This window comes from Saccopteryx leptura, chromosome 3 (genome assembly GCF_036850995.1).
Source record: "Saccopteryx leptura isolate mSacLep1 chromosome 3, mSacLep1_pri_phased_curated, whole genome shotgun sequence".
In the NCBI taxonomy this organism is placed as follows: domain Eukaryota; kingdom Metazoa; phylum Chordata; class Mammalia; order Chiroptera; family Emballonuridae; genus Saccopteryx; species Saccopteryx leptura.
Window position 1 is genome coordinate 7,421,965 of NC_089505.1, and position 20,052 is coordinate 7,442,016.

General features: G+C 46.9%; 2 pseudogenes; both read right to left on the reverse strand.

The window, feature by feature from the left end:
• LOC136398654 (histone-lysine N-methyltransferase PRDM9-like) overlaps window positions 1–20,052 on the reverse strand; it is a 416,485-nt pseudogene that overhangs the window by 359,547 nt on the left and 36,886 nt on the right.
• LOC136398650 (histone-lysine N-methyltransferase PRDM9-like) lies at window positions 429–11,116 on the reverse strand (annotated as a pseudogene).

Genomic DNA, 20,052 nt, shown 5'->3' on the forward strand with positions numbered 1-20,052 from the left:
ACATTTCCAGAGGGTTGAGTTTCTGTGCATGAGAGTGTGAGTTCTCTGTGGCTTTCCTGGAACTCTCTGGTTTCAGTGACAGGGGGAATGAGGTATGTGGTCTTCATAGTTTTTTTTTTAAAACTTTATTCATTTTAGAGAGAGGAGAGAGAGAGAGAGAGAAGGGAGGAGCAGAAAGCATCAACTCCCATATGTGCCTTGACCAGGCAAGCCCAGGGTTTTGAACCAGCGACCTCAGCGTTCCAGGTCAAAGCTTTATCCACTGCGCACCACAGGTCAGGCGGTCTTCATAGTGTTATGGTGATAAGATTTATTAGAACAGGAGGCCAAGAGACCATGGAGGATTGGTGTTGACATTCCCATAGCACTTAAGGAACCGTTTGTATAGCTCATCTCTTATTGTGAAAGCAAAGAATTGTTTAACCAGTTACATCTGTACAAATTACTCTTGTGAGGGAAGGGGTCAGTAAACTCCTTCTGAAGTTCCCTCAGAGCTGGGATATGACCCATGTAATAGCTATGGCTGTGGAGATGCAATTTTATGCTAATAACTTGCTACCCTCTATGCAAACATAAGGCTTCTCCCCTGAATGTGTTCTCTGGTGACTGAGAAAATGTGCCTTCAGTGTAGAGACTCACTCACACACCCTGCAAACATAGGGCTTCTCCCCTGAGTGTGTCCTCTAGTGTATGAGATTTACCTTCTATGTTAAGCCTTGCTTGCACTCCCTGCAAACATAAGGCTTCTCCCCTGAGTGTGTTCTCTGGTGTGTGAGGAGATGTGATTTCTGGGCAAACCCTCGTTCACACTCCCTGCAAACATAGGGCTTCTCCCCTGAGTGTGTCCTCTGGTGTCTGAGGAGATCTGCCTTCCATGCAAAGCCTCGCTCACACTCCTTGCAAACATAGCGCTTCTCCCCTGAGTGTATTCTCTGGTGTCTGGGGAGCTGTGACTTCCTTGCAAAGCCACGCTCACACACCCTGCAAACATAGGGTTTCTCACCTGAGTGTGTTCTTTGGTGTATAAGGAGATGTGACTTCCGGGCAAAGCCTCGCTCACACACCCTGCAAACATTGGGCTTCTCCCCTGTGTGTGTCCTCTGGTGTCTGAGGAGATCTGACTTCCATGTAAAGCCTCGTTCACACTCCCTGCAAACATAGGGTTTCTCCCCTGTGTGTGTCCTCTGGTGTCTGAGGAGATCTGACTTCTGTGCAAAGCCACGCTTACACACCCTGCAAACATAGGGTTTCTCACCTGAGTGTGTTCTTTGGTGTATAAGGAGATGTGACTTCCGGGCAAAGCCACGCTCACACACCCTGCAAACATAGGGTTTCTCACCTGAGTGTGTTCTTTGGTGTATAAGGAGATATGACTTCCATGCAAAGCCACGCTCACACACCCTGCAAACATAGGGCTTCTCCCCTGTGTGTGTCCTCTGGTGTCTGAGGAGACCTGACGTACATGTAAAGCCCCGTTCACACTCCCTGCAAACATAGGGTTTCTCCCCTGAGTGTGTCCTCTGGTGTATGAGGAGATATGACTTCTGTGCAAAGCCTCGCTCACACTCCCTGCAAACATAGGGTTTCTCCCCTGAGTGTGTCCTCTGGTGTATGAGGAGATATGACTTCCATGCAAAGCCACGCTCACACAACCTGCAAACATAGGGCTTCTCCCCTGTGTGTGTCCTCTGATGTCTGAGGAGACCTGACTTCCATAGAAAGCCTTGCTCACACTCCCTGCAAACATAGGGTTTCTCCCCTGAATGTGTCCTCTGGTGTATGAGTAAATATGACTTCCGTGCAAAGCAACGCTTGCACACCCTGCAAACATAGGGTTTCTCCCCTGAATGTGTCCTCTGGTGTATGAAGAGATATGACTTCTGTGCAAAGCCACGCTTGCACACCCTGCAAACATAGGGTTTCTCCCCTGTGTGTGTCCTCTGGTGTCTGAGGAGTTCTGACTTCCATGTAAAGCCTCGTTCACACTCCCTGCATACATAGGGCTTCTCCTCTGAGTGTGTCCTGTGGTGTCTGAGAATATGTGACTTATCTTCAAAGTCTTGCCCACACTCTCCATACTTGACAGCTACAAATCCTGACATTCCCACTCCCATAGATACTTTGCCTGTGTCCACTGAATTTACTTCCTGGCCTGTGCTGGGCACTTCCTGCATCATTCTCTCTTGCTCACTAGAGCTTCCCATGTGTCCTTCAGGAGGTTTGAAAAAGGCCCTTGAAATACTCCTCTGCCTGGTCCTTTTAAGCAAAGGTCTAGACTTTTCTTTGACCTCTTGACCTTCAGCTTTGTCATCCCAGCTGTGTGTATCAGTACGTTCCTGCTGCTGATTTGGATACTCTGGGCAGGGATCCTTTGATTGGAGCTGTTTTCTTGTAGATGTTCCTGGGAGAATCTCATCGGGGTGACTGCGTTTCACGTGCTGGGTGAAGAATTTCTGACTGGAGAAGGCCAGAGAGCATGAAGGACACGGATGTATCTCTGGCTTTGGTTCTGCTGAAAGAGTAAATTTTGGTCAGGGTAGAGGTTGATAAAGAGTGTGTGGGTCATATGTTTTGTCTGCTGTTAAGACTTCTCTCATGAGTCATTCTTATGTGGTTGACAGTGTAATCTCTGTCTTCCACAAAGTGTTTCTTTACGGTCTTTTTTTTGTTGTTTTTTTTGTTTTTTCTGAAGCTGGACACAGGGAGAGACAGTCAGACAGACTCCTGCATGCGCCGGACCGGGATCCACCTGGTACGCCCACCAGGGGGCGATGCTCTGCCCCTCCGGGGCGTCGCTCTGTAGCGACCAGAGCCTCTCTAGCGCCTGGGGCAGAGGCCAAGGAGCCATCCCCAGCGCCCGGGCCATCTTTGCTCCAATGGAGCCTCGGCTGCGGGAGGGGAAGAGAGAGACAGAGAGGAAGGGGGGTGGAGAAGCAAATGGGTGCTTCTCCCATGTGACCTAGCCAGGAATCGAACCCGGATCCCCCGAACGCCAGGCCGACGCTCTACCGCTGAGCCAACTGGCCAGGGCCTGTTTTTTTTTTCTACAGTCTGTTTTATCTTTTAATTTTTTATACTGTATCTTCTTTACAAATCCAGAAAGCCCAGATCAAGGGTCCTTTCTACGCATTGCCAGAAGAGGGACTGTCAAGTAGCATCAGGGGCTGTTTCACCCCTTGTGTGAGTGGAACAATGCTGACCTTTCTTATATACACGTAGCTTTTAACACAGTTGTTTAGAAAGACAATTGGCTCCAATGAACAATTGCTTCCCTCATAGTTTCCTACAGATGATATACTAAAAATGTCCTTCCTAAAGCCTCACACCAAATATTCATACTTGATTTCATTTAGTGTGAGCCCATTTCATATACAAGGGGAAGTCCTGTTTCAAAATATTTCCCCAACCATACTTTTTAAAAAATTGATTGATTTTAGAGAGACAAAGATAGGAGGAAGAAGAAGAAAAAGAAGAGAGAGAGAGAGAGAGAGAGAGAGAGAGAGAGATAAAGGCATTTATTCATTTTTCTACCTAGACATGCAGTCATTGGTTATTTCTCATATGTGTCTTTACCCGGGTTCAACCTTGGTATTACAGGATGATGCTGTAACTGACTGAGCTAACCAGCCAGGGCCTCCAACCATACTTCTTACATGCTTTACTCCTATCCCTCTCCAGCTAATCAACCATCCTCTCTCACTTGGAGATGAAGTAATCTCTGAGAGAATTCCCCACTGAAGTGCATTTTCAAAAAATTAACAAAGCAAATCTTAGAGAATAAGACACACTATAGCCGAGAACAGCACCATTGTCCCACCTCATTCAGGAAGGTTTCCAGTGTCTCAGCTTAATCACAACACTGTATTTCCAGGCTGCTGAGCATCTATTTGACATCTGCTCTTACCCTGTATGTAAGACAAGTGCGGCCCTCAGAAAACAGGCCCTGGCCGGTTTGCTCAGTGGAGAGAGTGTTGGCCCGGCATGTGGAAGTCCCCAGTTCAATCCCCGATCAGGGCACAAATGAGAAGTGACTATCTGTTTCTCTTTTCCTCCCTCTCTCCCTTCTCTCTCTCTTCCCTTCCCAGAGCCAGTGCCTCAACTGGTTCAAGCATCAGCCTGATAACTCAGTTGGGTCAAGTGTTGACCTCTGGCCCTGAGGATAGCTTGGCTAGTCCAAGCATGGACTTCAGACTAGGGTTGTTGTGTGGATTCTGGCCGGGGCACATGAAGGAATCTGTCTATCTCCCCTACACTCACTTAAAAAAATTAAAATTAAATCAGAGGTAAAAATATAAAGATTTTTCCTAAGAATCAAAGGCATATGAAATCAATCCTTCATTTCTGAAGCATCTGATTTGAAATCTTACTGACATTAGAGTGTACTGTGAAAATTTCTAAGGTGAGTGCTCTCTTTTCTTTCCATTTAGAAGAATAGTTGTGCCCACCTCCAGCTGCTGCGAGCTCTCTCTTCTGCTTGCTGCAGCACTTGATGCCCAGCTTCTGGCCAAACTCATCACTGTATCCGACCAGCAGCTCACAGTCTGGCCTGATGACCCGGCAGGTTCGGTAGAAAATCTGCCTGCGATACTGAAAGGCCACCAGGTTCTGCTCTTCATCATCCCGGGCACAGTTCACATACCTGGGATTGAGGCAGATGAAAGAAAAGAAACCCACAGATGATGAGCTCTTACTACCTCTCAGATCCACGTCTATCTCTGCACCTGACACTCGGGCTCTGATGTCACCCGGTCCCACAGTGTTCCCGGAGAACCTCCTATTCAATGTCTGAGCCTGTCACCATGTCATATGACTTCCAATGTCCAGGTCTTGCTTACGGTGATCCTGCCTAATACCATTTTGCAAAGCCAATTCCAGACGTACCCTTTACCCTGATTGGCCATAAAACCCAGTGACCTCTAGCTTCTCTAAACTAACTCAGGTTCTGTTTTATATCACAGAACTTGCTACTTCATGTTGGAATCTGTGCCTAGATTAGTTCACATCATTCAATACTCAGCCCAAGTCCATCTTTTCTTGAGAGGCCTTTCTCCATTCTCCTTACATTTTATTTATGTAGCATTTGATGCCTCACCCAGGTTTTCATAAAAACCTGGAAGTCTCCCCCCACCCCAGGAGAAGCGGGGAGGCAGACAAACTCCTGCATGCGCCTGAGCGGGATCCGCCCAACATGCCCACCAGAGGGCAATGATCAGCCCATCTGGGGCGTTGCTCTACTGCAACCAAAGCCATTCTAGCGCCTGAGGTGGAGGCCATGGAGCCATTCTCAGAGCCGGGGCCAACTTTCCTGCAATGGAGCCTTAGCTGCGGGAGGGGAAGTGAGAGAGAGGAAGGAGAGGGGGAAGGGTGGAGAAGCAGATGGGTGCTTCTCCTGTGTGCCCTGGCCGGGAATCAAACCCTTGACTTCCACAGGCCAGGCTGATGCTCTACCAGAGCCAACCGGGCAGGACTTGGAGGTCTCTTTGTCTTAGCAAAATCATAAAGAACAATAATAGCTCATTCACATTCTGTAGCCCCTGATAAAAGATCCCCTCAGGAAAGTGTCCTGTGATCATTGATCTGCAGGCTTCAGAACTCAGTTCTAGTTAGAAGGGAGGCTGGCATAATTCGCTGCCCTCACAGGTTTAGGCCAGTGGTTGGCAAACTCATTAGTCAGCAGAGCCAAGTAACAACAGTACAGCAACTGAAATTTCTTTTGAGAGCCAAAATTTTTAAACTTAAACTATATAGGTAGGTACATTCCTTATTGAGGTAGTGGCTGCACGTGGTATTTTCTGGAAGAGCCACATTCACGGGTCCAAAGAGCTGCATGTGGCTCACGAGCTGCAGTTTGCTGACCACTGCTTTAGGCTATCCTTGGTTTCAGTATGCTGGCACTGTGCAGTTCTCAAAAAATAAAAAAAATTAAGTTTTGTAAAATCAATTGTTTCACTGTGTCTGCAACTAATTCTACATAAGAAGATGGGTTATATGACCTGCTTAAGTAATGAATACCTTCCTCTAAACTGGAATATATTAAGAGCTTAAATAATGTTCATTAGATCAATTAAAGCAGGGGTCTCAGGGCCGCATGCAGCCCGCCGAACAATTTTGTGCGGCCCGCAGACTAATCCACGAAGTTCAAAATATTTTGGATAAAATTAAGTAAGCCTAGGGGCCTACTTGTATTTGCCGAACGGCTGTGATCTTGCTCTGTGGCCCACATGCTGAGTTGAGTTTGAGACCCCTGAATTAAAGTGTAACCCAGGACCTCACAGTTTTTCTCCAGTGCCTAAATTTTGTTTAGCATAGAGATTTATATTTTGAGGACATATGCTATATTTTTTATCCCCTTTTTTCCTCTATATACCTCTTGCTTTGAAAGAGGACCACATGGAGAAAAAAGAGGAACAGAGGATTGAGGGAGACCACTGAGGGAGGCATGATGAGAAGGAAACATGTATGGGCCTGAGAGGGATGAGTGTTCTCGTGACTCCCAGAAACTTCTTGGCCTTACCTCATCCAGTTGGCCCAGGATTCATCCTTCCCATCCACATACTGATAGCAGTTTCTCCCTTTAGTGATCTGCATTTCAGGAAGAAAAAACAAAGGTTTTTTTTGGTTGAGGAGGTAATAGAAAAATTATTTCACTCTACTGTCAACAAAACTCTTTCAGCTCGCATGCACTGCCACTCATGACCACATGATACTTTTCTTACTCGTCACATCTGAGTTGACCTGTCCACTCAGGGCTGGGAGGAGGTTTTCCTTTGTGTATGTACCGTTTTGCTCCCACTTAACCTGTGATTCTCAACAGGAGCTCTCTGGTCTGCAAAGTCTACCATATTTTCTCCATCCATGTCCTAGCATGTAGAAGGGCAGGTCTCACCATGCCATGGGAGGGATGTGGGAAGCCACAAGGAAGAGGTAAATACTTCTCACCTGCCAGGAGTATCCGTTGTTGCCTGCCTCTTCATCTTCTGTGATCTGGCCCTTATAAGGGCCAAAGTGCAGACCCACTGGCAGAGCAGATGCCTCATTCCACACTCCAAGACCAGCCTCAGGGATGCCCGATGCTCTGATTCTCAACCCAGGCGGCAGAGTGAGGGCTGCATGGTTCGGATGCCCCTTATCCACTGCACTGTCTTTTACAAATGTAGGGGGGCCCATGCACGTCACAACTGTCAATGAAGAAGTTCTGACACTTCTCACAATCTGGGGGTGGGAGCAACAGGGATTAGGGAAGGTGTAGTGCATGTTCCTGGACATATAGAGCTTCAGAGAGAGAGCCCAAGCACTCATATCATTGAGCCTCAATTCTGTAGTGCATGTCCATAGGGGAACGGAATGCTCTAAGGGCCAAATAACCAGATGAAATTATTGTATGAAGACATGACATGCTTTCAGAGGGTCACTTACAGAGGTAGTCATCATCCTGGGGCTTGCTGACCTCTTGGTGCACATGGCCTTTTCTTTCTCGTAGGCTATACACCTTTACTTCAGTCTCCTTTCTCCTGGTTCTAAGTTGGATAAGAGTGAGTTGGGTAGAGTCTGGAGTGTTAGTCTCTATTTTGTCAGAAAACACAATCTCCACCTATCAAATTATCACCTGTCCTTCTACATACTCTGGTATTTTCCTTTGTCAACTATAGGCTCAGAAATTCTCTACAATAGTAAGCCTCTACACTGACTACAGATGGCCAATTCCATTTTTGTTTCTAGATCTTCCCATTGTGAGGCTTAAATTCCCAAATTTTAGTTATTCATAAAATATTCATTATATGTTAGGTATTGAGGAAAGGCCTAGTATACAACACCCGCAACATATGGTTGCTGTTATCAGAGATGTATTTATTGGACAACGTGTATCTGTCAGTTATTTTACACTGAATTTAAGCCCTAGCCAGTGGCTCAGTGGATAGAGCGTTGACCCAGTGTATGTCCCGGATGTGATTCTGGTCAGGGTACATAGGAGAAGCGACCATCTCCTTCTTTACCCCTCCCACTCCCTCTTCTCTCTCTCCTCTTTTTCTGTAGCCAGTGGCTCAATTGGTCCAGCATTGGCCCTGGGCACAGAGAATGGCTCGGTTAGCCAAAGCACATCACCCTGAGGTGTAAAAACCAGCTCAGTACTCGAGAATTGGGGTTGCTGGGTAGATCCTGGTAAGGGTGCATATGGGAGTCCAGCCTCACTATCTCCCCTCCTCTTATCTAAAAAAATACATACACAAATAAATAAATTGAATTGAATACTGTCATAGAATACATGCCTGTATCTTCACCTTACACATTAGCGTTCAAGAGCTCAGAGAATTTGTAAGATTTTCCCAAAGCTCCAATGCTAAATTTACTCTCAGTTTAGTAGAGCTTAAATCCAGGCCTATCCAAAGTCCACTCCACATACCTAGGCCATACTTATTAGCCTTTAGAGGACTCAGAGGAACTGAAATCTACCAATGATTTTCTCCTATCGAATTTTTATCCAGAGTGTTGTCCAGAGGGTCGTGCTTCTCCAGGATGGACTGTGATGCTGAGGACCCAGGTTTGAAACCCTGAGGCTGCCGGCTTCAGTGAGGGCTAATCTGGCTTTCGTGCAGGCTTACCAGCTTGAGCACAGGGTCACCGGCTTGAGCGTGTGATCATAGGCATGACCCCATGGTTGGTGGCTCATGTCCAAGGTCGCTGGCTTGAGCAAGGGGTCACTCATTGTGCTGTAGCCCCTGGTCAAGGCATATATGAGAAAGAAATCAATGAACAACTAAGGAGCTGCAATAAAGAATTGATGCTTCGCCTGACCTGTGGTGGCGCAGTGGATAAAGCGTCAACCTGGAAATGCTGAGGTTGCTGGTTCGAAACTCGGGGCTTGCCTGGTCAAGGCACATATGGGAGTTGATGCTTCCAGCTCCTCCCCTCTTTCTCTCTCTCTCTTTCTTTCCCTCTCCTCTCTAAAATGAATAAATAAAAAAAAAGAAAAAAGAAAATTCAAATTCAATCTTTAAAAAAAAAAAAAAAGAATTGATGCTTCTCATCTCTCTCCCTTTTAGCCAGTTTGTCCCTGTCTGTCCCTCCCTCTCTACCTCTCACTAAAATAAAAAAGAAAGAGAAAAAAAATTGGCTGTTCATGTCAAAAATATAATAAAGGTCAGCCTGACCTGTGGTGGCGCAGTGGATAAAGTGTGAACCTGGAAACCCTGGCTTGCCTGGTCAAGGCACTTATGGGAGTTGATGCTTCCTGCTCCTCCCCCTTCTCTCTCTCTCTCTCTCTCCCCCTGCTCTCTAAAATGAATAATAATAATAATAATAATAATAAAAAAGGTCAACTAAATTGGACAGAAAATCCATTTCTTTAACATAAAACTATCTCTCTTTTTTTTTTTTTTTAAATTAAAAAAAAATTTGCCTGACCTGTGGTGACACAGTGGATAAAGCCATGACCTGGAACACTGAGGTCACCAGTTTGTAACCCCAGGCTTGCCTGATTAGGACATATACAAGAAGTAACTACTAAAAGTTGATGCTTCCTGCTCCTGTCTGCCTCCCTGTTCTTTCTTTCTTTCTCTCTCACTCCTCTCTCTAGAATCAAAAAATTAAGTATTTTTACTGATTTTAGAGAGAGAGAGGAGAGAAGTGAAAGAGAAACATTGATTTGTTGTTCTACTCATTTATGCATTTAGTGGTTGATTATCCTTTCTTTTTATTTTTATTTTTTAGATAGAGAGATAGACAGGAAGGGAGAGGAATGAGAAGCATCAACTTATAGCTGCACCTTAGTTGTTCATTGATTGCTTTCTCATATGTGTCTTCACCAGGGGACTCTAGCTCAGTCAGTGACCCCTTGCTCAAGCCAGCAACCTTGGGCTTCAAGCTAGTGACCATGGGGTCACATCTACGACCCCACGCTGCAGCCAGTGACCCCACACTGAAGCTGGTGAACACATTTTCAAGCCACAACCTTGAAGTTTGGAACCTGGGTCCTTACATCCCAGTTTGATGCTCTATCCTCTGTGCTACCACCTGGTCAGGCTTCACTTGTGGATTCTTATATAGGCCCTGAGTGGACATCAAACCCAGAACCTTGCTGTATGTGGACGACTCTCTAACAAATTAAGCAACTTGGCCAGGGCTCCTTTCTGTCTTTTTGTTCCAGAGTGGCCTTGTCCAGTCTAATGGTACAGTGACCACCTTGCCTCCTTTCCTTCTTATCCTTTCACCTTTACACATTTAACTGTCCTTGCCCTTCCTTAATCACCAGAGTCTTTGGACCACAGAAACCATTTGGGTCAAGTTAGAGATCACATCTGGACTTCAGCTGTGTTTCAATGCTAGACCATGAACGCAGAAGGACCTTACTGACCACACCCTCATAAAACCAGACACACTGAAGAGAAGGCTAACACAGGGCCTGATACAATGGTCCCTACCCTGGCCCACAACCCCAGCTGCCTTAATCACCATGATTAATCCTTTCCGGTCTGCAATGTGGCTGGTGCAGCCAGGCCGCCCTGTCCTGGAGCACTGCTCACCGGCCAGACCTTCCTCCTCCTCTTGTGATGAGAACTGTTCTGAATGAGTTATTTCTTACATGCTTTTATACTTTTATACCGTTCCTGCTCATTAACACATCTAAAAGTACGTGTAATCATTTACACATGGAAGCAGTGTAGCAAATCGCCCCATACTGCACAATGCACTGTTTGCATCTGGCTGATTTGCTAAACGGAAGCTCTGTCCCTTGTTATTGTTGATACGCTGGGGACCTGACCCTGGGTCGGTTTCAAATGGGTAGCGCCCGGCCTGCGGCCCCTCACCTCGCTGCCTCTGAGTCCATTCTTCATGCGAGTCCTCAGTGTCCTCCGCCGGAGGTCTGGTGGCCTGCCGGCCGTGAACCATAAATGCGGGCCGATGGGAGCTGAGCCCTGGGGAGAAACAAAATCGTGGTCCCGAAACCGAAGCACTAGTAGGAGCAGCCCCGACACTTAGCCGGCCCTCACGCGGCCCGCGATTACCGCCCGCGCGCCGTCACCTTTGCGCAGCAGCGCGTGCAGGTTCCTCTACACGTTGGGGCAGCGCGCTTTCTCCCAGTCGCGCATGGCGGCCACCCGTCCCGGGAGAAGTAGGCGCGGACGTCCTTGAAGGCGCGGGGGCCTCAGGGGGAGACGCGGCCACGTGACCCCGCGTAGCTGCCGGAAGGAACCGCCTCTCGCCCCGCTGGGTTCTGGCCGCCCCGCGCTCACCTGCGGCGCCGCCCACACCCTCTCCACCGCTCCCTCCGCGCCGCTGCGCAGTCTCCCTTGCGCGTCATGCTCCGACTACCGGGCGCGCCCAGCCCCGGCGGGGCTGCACAGGAGAGGGCGCTGAGGCTGACTGCTTGGCCCACGGGGTGCGCGTGTGGGGCCAGCCCCAGGAACGCAAGGACGGGCCAGACTGGGGACTCCAGCCATGTCAGTGACCCCCTTGCTCAAGCCAGCAATTTGGGCTTTAAGCCAGCGACCCTGGGGTCATGTCTATGATCCCGCGCTCAAGCCAGCGAATCTGCGCTCAAGCCGGATAAAATTATTACATTTTCTTGTTCTCTTGAATTCCTTTATTCAACTCTCAAGTTTATTGAACACTGTTATGACTGTTTGCTTTGAATTCTTTATCTGTTTGATTACCCATCTCCATTTCATTAGGATATTTCTCCAGAGTTTTTTCCTTGTTCCTTCCTTTGGGGTATATTCTTCTGTCTCCACATTTTGTTTGTCTGTTTTTGTTCCTTTGAGTTGAATGGAACCGTCATCTCGCCCAGTCTTGAAAAAGTTGTCTTTGTTACATTGTGTGTTGAATAGTTTCCCCATGCCGGGTGTCATTGGGGAGAGGTGCATGCAGTGCCTGTCTTGTCACCTGGCCTGAAGAAGTGGGTATTGAATGGGCAATCAGAGGCGTCTGAGCCTCCTTGCCTTTTAATCTGGGCAGGGCTGCCTGGTGTAAAACGGGCTGCGTGGTGTGTGCCCTGCGTGTCCTGTTTTAATTATCTGTTGTCAGATCAGGTTCTGCGCTGGGTTACCTGATTGTTATCTTGTGTCTTACCCCCCCATTAGATCCACCCTTTGTCCTGGTGGGGTAGCCTGGGTGCACACACAGCCTTAATGTGTTCATTCTTCACCTTCTCGGGGCTTGGCAGCCCTGTGCACATGCACAGCATTGCCCCCCTCACTCCACACTGGGCCACAATGTTTTGCTAGCTTTGTGCTTTCTTGGGTAGAGCAGCCCAACCAGTGCATACAGCAGTGCCCCCAATCTCTGCACTTTCTCTGATCAGACAGTCCAGTGTGCAGACCATAGCCCATTTGCTGGCTCCCCGGTTTCCAGGAGGGGTAATGCCAGTAGTGACCCACTAACTATCTCTGCACTTTCTCTGCGTGGAATAGGCCTGCAGCTGGTACCAGAGTTTTTTGCTAGCTCTGCACTCTCTGTAGAAGGGGGAGGCCCACATGCACATGCAGCTCAGTGGATGAAATGTCACCCTGCCATACCTACCTGCTGGGTTGATACCTGGGAAGAGCAGCTCTCTTTACACAAGCTAAGCTGCCCTCCTTATTCTGTTGTATTTAGCTCCAGGAGGGGTGGCTGGGGATGTTCTGCAGTGCCCTGTGCTTGGCCATAGAGCCTGGATGGAGCTCCAGTCTTCTATCCACATGCCCGGGAGGTGTACACAGTGGCACTCACTGGTCACTTAGGTCCCAAGCTGTTCCTTCACCTCCTGCAGAGCTCTCATGGTTCCTCAGCCTTCTCTATATGCTCTCTCTCTCTCTCTCTCTCTTTCTCACTTTCTCTCTCTCTCTCTCTCTCTAGCTTGTTGTGCAGAACCTGTTTAGTTGTTTCTCAGTTGTCTTTCAGGAGGAATTGTTCTAACCAAAGGGGTACATTGGATGGGTTTTTGGGTGGGTGCAAGCCCAGCGTCCACATGTGCTATTATGTTGGACCCACAGGACAGTTCTGAAATAGTCTGATATTGGCTGCAGGTACAGCCTTCTGCTCTGATATGTTCTTATTCCCCATATTCAAATTTCTATACAATTTTTGAGACAGTGGTTTTCCCTCTGACTTTAACTAGTTGTTGGATCCAGGAGGAGTAGTTTATTTTCACCTTGTTTAGCGTTTTTCTCCTGTGGGGATGGGCATGATAACTGCCAAGCTTCTTACTTGTAGGACCAGAAACTGGAAGTCTTGCCTTAGTCGCTTATCACTTGGCTTTGTGTTCCCTATTTGTAAAATAAAGGGACCAGGTCACTCCTTGGTGCCTGAACTCCCTCTAGTTCCAGCATTCTGTTCATTCCATAAGCACTGATTGTGTGACTGACAGTGCCAATATGTGACATTTGCTACCATTCTGCAGGTTGACTTACAGGTGGATAAAGAGAGGCACATTTTTTTTGAATCCTCCCTTGATTACGTTTATGAAATCCAGAAGTTCAGGAGTCCAAGAAATTCAACATTGTAAAGCCAGTAAGTTCCATTTATTTTTTGATGCTCTAAAAATATTTTCTGAATGCTTGGTAAATATGGAGAACTTTTTTTTATTCATTTTAGAGAAGAGAAAGAAAGAGAGAGAAGGTGGGGAGGAGCAGGAAGCATCAACTCCCATATGTGCCTTGACCAGGCAAGCCCGGGGTTTCAAACCAGCAACCTCAGCATTCCAAGTCAAGGCTTTATCCACTGCACCACCACAGGTCAGGCAAATGCAGAGAACTTTTATTGTCAGCTTGGGATCTCAAAATATTGTGAATGTGTATAATTGTGTTGTATCTCCCTTAGTCCTCCCCCATTTTTTCTCTCTAGTTATGATTTGTTTTTCTCTTTTTTTCTTCCTCTCTTCTTCTTTTTCTTCCTGGATTTCTCTATCACCCTTCTTTTCATCTTGTTTTCCTTCTTTCCTTCCAGCCATGCTTTCATAAAGCCTTTGAAAGCACCCATCGTATACCAGGCACTGTGCTAGGAACTCATGTCCCTGCACTCAATGATTTTCCATTCTACTATTTTTACTTCTGTCTTTTGACCTTCTTTTATTTAAATCTTCTTAATGCATTGTAAAATATGATGTACCTTGATTTGACAAGTATATTGAATTTTAACAACTTTTTTATTATAAAAAATGTATTCTTATTGCAGAAATGCTAGAAAAATTATGAGGAAAATAAAAGAACAAATTTTCCATACAGAGATATTTACTGTTAGTATTATGACATTTACATCCCATATTCTCTGTGTACCTATTGTATTTCTCTATGTATATGTACCCAGGTATATTGGGTGTGTATACATCTGTGTGCATAGATTTTCATTGCACATGAGCATATCTCTCTGTGTCCATATGTGTCTGTCATGTGTATATCTGTATATGTATACAAAGGAGTATTCACTCATTCAATAAATACTTATTGTATTTCTATTATGTGCCAGGCACTGTGCTCGACACTGGTTGTCTGTAGTGAATAAGACAGACTCACTTTCTGTCTTTATGAATACTATGCTGTCATGGAGTAGACAGAGGGAATGAAAAATATACATAAATGAAATAATTATAAGTTGTGACAAGCACTGGATTTGTTAGTGCAATGCCCTTGGTCCCAGTTTTGATTGATCATGGTGAGGTCCCGTATCTCAGCTTCTCGGAAGGCAGAGCTGAGACCTAAGTCTCGATCCTTCAGCAATGCATGTTCTCAGCTATAAAACTGAGAAAATTTACAAGTGATGAAACAAAGACCCTGGGAGGTGTTCTGTGACCAAAAGAACCTAGCTTGTAGGTGGTGACCCAGGCTCAGGTAAATTCTGGATTCCCAGAGCTTAGGTGGTCTCTCAGTCTGGACTGCTGCCATGGCACAAGAAAAAGTGCATGTTAGAAAAGGGGTCACTTTGTGCTAAACTATTAGAAATAGTGTTTATGCCCCTGACAGTCAAGAGCAAAGAAAAGACTTCTGGTGTTGTCAGCACAGCAGACAGATTATTTTTTATTTTTTAATTACCTCAGGTTTTCTCTGGTACTTTTTTCCCCAAGAAAAGATAACAGCTTGCTCTCACCAGAGAGTTCAGTAGGTTAGAGCATCACATGCATACACTAATGTCATAGGTTTGATCCTGGGTCAGGGCACATACAGAAATAGATTGATGTTTCTGACTATCTGTCTGACTGTCTCCCCCTCTTCCTCTCTCTAACATTAATAATTAAAATTTTAAAAAGGCTCATGACAATCCAAAGTGTCTGCATACATTGCGGTTGTCCCTGGGGCCACCATTCGACCTGGGTGAGAAACACATGTTGAAAGATCATCCTGGAACCTGAATGATTGTCCTGGGAATGTAGAAACCACACCCCATTAGTGCAGTGAGTTAACCTCTGAGTATTGAGGAGTAATCTAGAATATTATCCATTGATGAATACGTAGGGTCACAGTGTTTTCTGTGTTGTTCTTCATTTCTCAGTGTGTAATGTTATGGGGGATATGTTCACATTCTGAGGTTTATAGTCAGGACACGTTGAGTGAGTCAGTTCTAGAATGACCATCTCTTCTGTTTGATTGAATGTGGAACCTCCCCCATCAACTTCCTCAACGGCCAGGTGAGACTGGGAGCAAGGAAAAGGTGTAGGGCTCTGAGGAAGCTCGGTTTTCTCATGTAGCCTCTACGAGCAGGTAGTTATTGTCCTCCAGTCCCCCCCCCCATGTGGACCTGGTGAGTGCATGGGGTGGAACAAGAGGGGAAGATGAGGAAATCCAGTCTGTAGCAGAATAGCTTTTCTCCCAGCTGTTTCGTACACTTTGGATAGGGTCTCTGTTAGTAGATATGGGCTCTATTTCTGTTCACATGTCAAAATACAAATGTGAACTGAGCAATGTGGTCCAGGGAATTCTAGGTAAGTAAAGGGGATGAGGCAAGAGAGAGTGGGGAACACCTACAGGCAGCTTGTGAGGACCCAAAAAAGGTACCCAGACTATTCCTGAGGTACATGCCTCATGTCTCAAATTAGATGAACTATTCCCATGGGGCCACTTTTTGTGAGGCCTTCCTATAGATGCAAAGCAGATTCAGAAGCACACTGTGGTCCCAGTTTATTGACCATGGCGAGGTCTAACCTCACAGGCTTCCAGGCAGCAGAGCCATGTCCAGAGCCTAGATGCGTGTTCCAAGCTCCAGAAAGGAGAACTTTTATAAGCGATAGGAGAAAGACCCTGAGAGGTTTGTTCCCTGGATCCACATGTCTGATGTCTGGAGTCCTGGGGTGAGGAGTGAGGTGACACCTGGAGGCAGACTTTCTATCCCATCCAACAAAGAACAGATTTTAGAATGCCATCAGACAGGGAGGGTGGTAGAAGTGGGGAGGGCACTCTTAAAGAGATCTTTTGTTGGTTACCATCTGGGAAGGGCCAGGCCACCTCCTCCCTCTCCACCTATCCTATTTCATTTCCTGTCCAAGTTCCACCTCAAACACCACCTCGAGTGAGAACATGGCAAGCTGGATGTGAAGCCAGTGGCTGCGGCCACCATCACAGCCGCCTGGCCCATGCAGGTTCGCATTTGATTCAGACAGTCGGTAATGTAGCAACGGAGCCAAAACTGGTTAACCATTAGCTTTAATCCTAGCTTGCACCCGGTGGGCAAGTAATACACACAGTGGGCCCCAAAACCCACTCATTCAGTGCTCACAAAGCTACTGACTTATTCAAATTTCCTAGAATCCAAGTTTTCTAGCTCACTAGTGTTATTCACCTCTGTTCCCCATCTCCTTTCTGCACAAACTCTGCACTAAATGGCTTCTCCTTCAGCATTCGCCATCTTGGCTGCTTCTCCTCTCCTCCACGTGGCCTTTATCTGCTCTCTTCTCTAATGCTAATCTCAAGAACTGAGAGGGACAAGCTCCTGGTCTGCCACAGTTTATAGTGTAGAAACCAAAAAATTTAATCCAATATACAAACAAAGAAGTCTGATACAAAGTCACTTATCTGAGGCATAATGGGATTCCTCATGAGAGTGTACTATCCCATATCAAAAAGGGTGGGAAAGGCATAGTCCCAACACCAAGCCCCAGGCTACAAGGATCTTGCCTGCCCACAGCCCGCCCCCAACACACGTCAATATAATCATGCCCATCCCAAGCAAGAAGGGCAACCAACACCATCACCTGGGCAACACCCTTCCATGTCAGCAGCGCCATCTTTAACAAAGTGAGCATAATATATTTTATCTGCCCAACACTGGACCATCAGTTTATGTGCAGGTTTTCTTAAAAAATAATAACTTTTAAAAAGTACAATATTCAACACAAGGCTACAAGGAGTACTTGGATTACTCGATTAGTCTAGGATACTGTGAGTGCGCACTCTTCTGGCCCATCTTGAATCATTGGTTCTGGACTTTGAACTGTGTTAGAATCAGTGTTTAGTTCAAATATCTGTGAAATGGAGATAACAATTATCCCTATCTCATTCAGCAAATGAGATAGGGAGCAATAGATAAGGTGTGAGGCATGTGAGGGTCTTAAAATAGGAATTATTACCAGGTCTGGATTCTCATTTAATGCTGTGGGCACTGCCATTGTCTAATTTTTATTATTTTCCTTTTTTTTTTCTTTTTCAATGAATCCAGATAGGGGAAGGGGAGAGAGTGAGACAGAAGCATCAGTCTGTTCCTGTATGTGCTCCAGACAAGGACTGAACCAGCCACCTCTGCATCTCAGCACAATGCTCCAACCAACTGGGCCATCCAGCCAGGGCATGTGCTGCTCTGTTTTACACATATTTGGATCAACATCACAGTGGACCTCTCTAGGAAAAAATCCCACAAGTAGGTTTTTGCTGTCACCTCGTGTGTACCTTGAAAATGACAGCTAGGTAAAAGTCACCAGAAAGTTTTTTCCTCTGCTTCAATCTGGGTGCATGTAACCAAAAAACTGTCAACCTACTTCTGCATCACCGATGTGTCTTTTCCCCTTTTTTCACTTTGAATTTTTTTTTTTTGTATTTTTTCTGAAGCTGGAAATGGGGAGAGACAGTCAGACAGACTCCCTCATGCGCCCGACCGGGATCCATGCGGCACGCCCACCAGAGGGTGACGCTCTGCCCACCAGGGGGCGATGCTCTGCCTCTCCAGGCGTCGCTCTGTTGTAACCAGAGCCACTCTAGCGACTGGGGCAGAGGCCAAGGAGCCATCCCCAGCGCCCGGGCCATCTTTGCTCCAATGGAGCCTCAGCTGCGGGAGGGGAAGAGAGAGACAGAGAGGAAGGAGAGGGGGAGGGGTGGAGAAGCAGATGGGCGCTTCTCCTGTGTGCCCTGGCCGGGAATCGAACCCGGGACTTCTGCACGCCAGGCCGACGCTCTACCACTGAGCCAACCGGCCAGGGCCCACTTTGAATTTCTTTGCACGCTTCTGTTTTAGGCATGGCATGGGGCGGAAACAGGGAGAGGCAGGGACAACTCGGGGTGGGGTGAGGCGTGGGGAGGTGTGGTGCAGTGACGGTTGGGGGCGGGGACTACGAGGGAGCGGTGGGTGGGCGGCAAGGCAAGCAGATGGCCTGTGGCACAGAAGGCCTGGGGTGGGGCTTACAGCGTGGGGCTGGGGATACAAACGGAGTGGGGAACACCACCCGGGATGGTGTGGGGCGTGGCTGCGAGGGGCGGGGACAGTGGTGGGTGGGACGGGGACAGGGCGTGGCAGAGGATGGTCAGAAGGCATGGGTCATGCACTGCGTGGACTGCGAGGGGCAGAGACTGCGAGAAGTGGGGCGGCCGGGGCGGAGCTGCGCGGGGCAGGGTGGATGGCGCTGTTCGGGGTGGTGTGGGGCTGCGCTAGCGAGGCACCCGAACAGCGTGGGGCAGGGATGGCGCGGGGTTCCACGGAGCCGGACGTGGACTGCGAGGGCAGGACACTTCCTTGTGGTTGGGTCAGTCCCTGGAAAGGAGCAGCAGCCTCGCCTTAGACAGAAGCTCCCTCCCCAGAGAGGGTACAAATCCCTGAGGAGGGTCTCCCTCCTTGGATTTGGTGACCTTCCAAGTAAGGGGGCCCTCCCTCTGTAGAGTGGCTCTCGTTCCTTGGAGGGGCGGCATCTCCCTGGAGATGTTTAGTAAGGGGAGAGAGCCTCCCCTCCCCCCCAGGTCTCCCTTGTCAACTTAAGCAACGTCCAGACCTGTAGAATATTTATGAGTTTATTTTAGCCAAACTGTTGACAATTGCTGGTAATCAAAGTCTCAGCGATTGAAAAAATGTTCTGGAAAATGGCGTTTTGCCCAGTGTTTTGTACATCAGAATCGAAGTTGAAGACGTGGGGGTTACATAAAATTGATTGGTGATAGATTAGGGAGGACAAGAAGGAGAACGCAAACTGGGGAAGTCTGTGGGACTGATTAAAAGTAAAAATGTATAACAAATATAAAAAAGGACATTGAAATAATAAAAAAGAATCAGACAGAAATGACAAATACAATATCTGAAATAAAGAATACAATGGAAGGAATTAAAAGCAGGATGGATGAAGCAGAGAATCGAATCAGTGAGTTAGAGGACACAATAAATAAAGGCACGGAAGCAGAGCAGAAAAAAGAAAAGAGACTCAAAAAGTCTGAGGAAACTCTAAGAGAGCTCTGTGACAACATGAAGAGAAATAACATCCGCATCATAGGGGTTCCTGAAGAAGAAGAGAAAGAACAAGGGATAGAGACTTTGTTCAAACATATTATAGTGGAAAACTTCCCCCAATTAAGGCAGGAAAATGTCTCACATGTTCAGGAAGCACAGAGAACTCCATTAAGGAGAAACCCAAAGAAACCAACACCAAGACACATCATAATTAAATTACCAAAGCTAAATGATAAAGAGAAAATATTAAAAGCTGCGAGAGAAAAAAAGACTATCACCTACAAAGGAGCCCCCATAAGGATGACTTCTGACTTCTCAACAGAAACACTTGAGGCCAGAAGGGAATGGCAAGAAATATTCAAAGTAATGCAGAACAAGAACCTACAACCAAGACTACTTTATCCAGCAAGGCTATCATTTAAAATTGAAGGAGAAATAAAAAGCTTT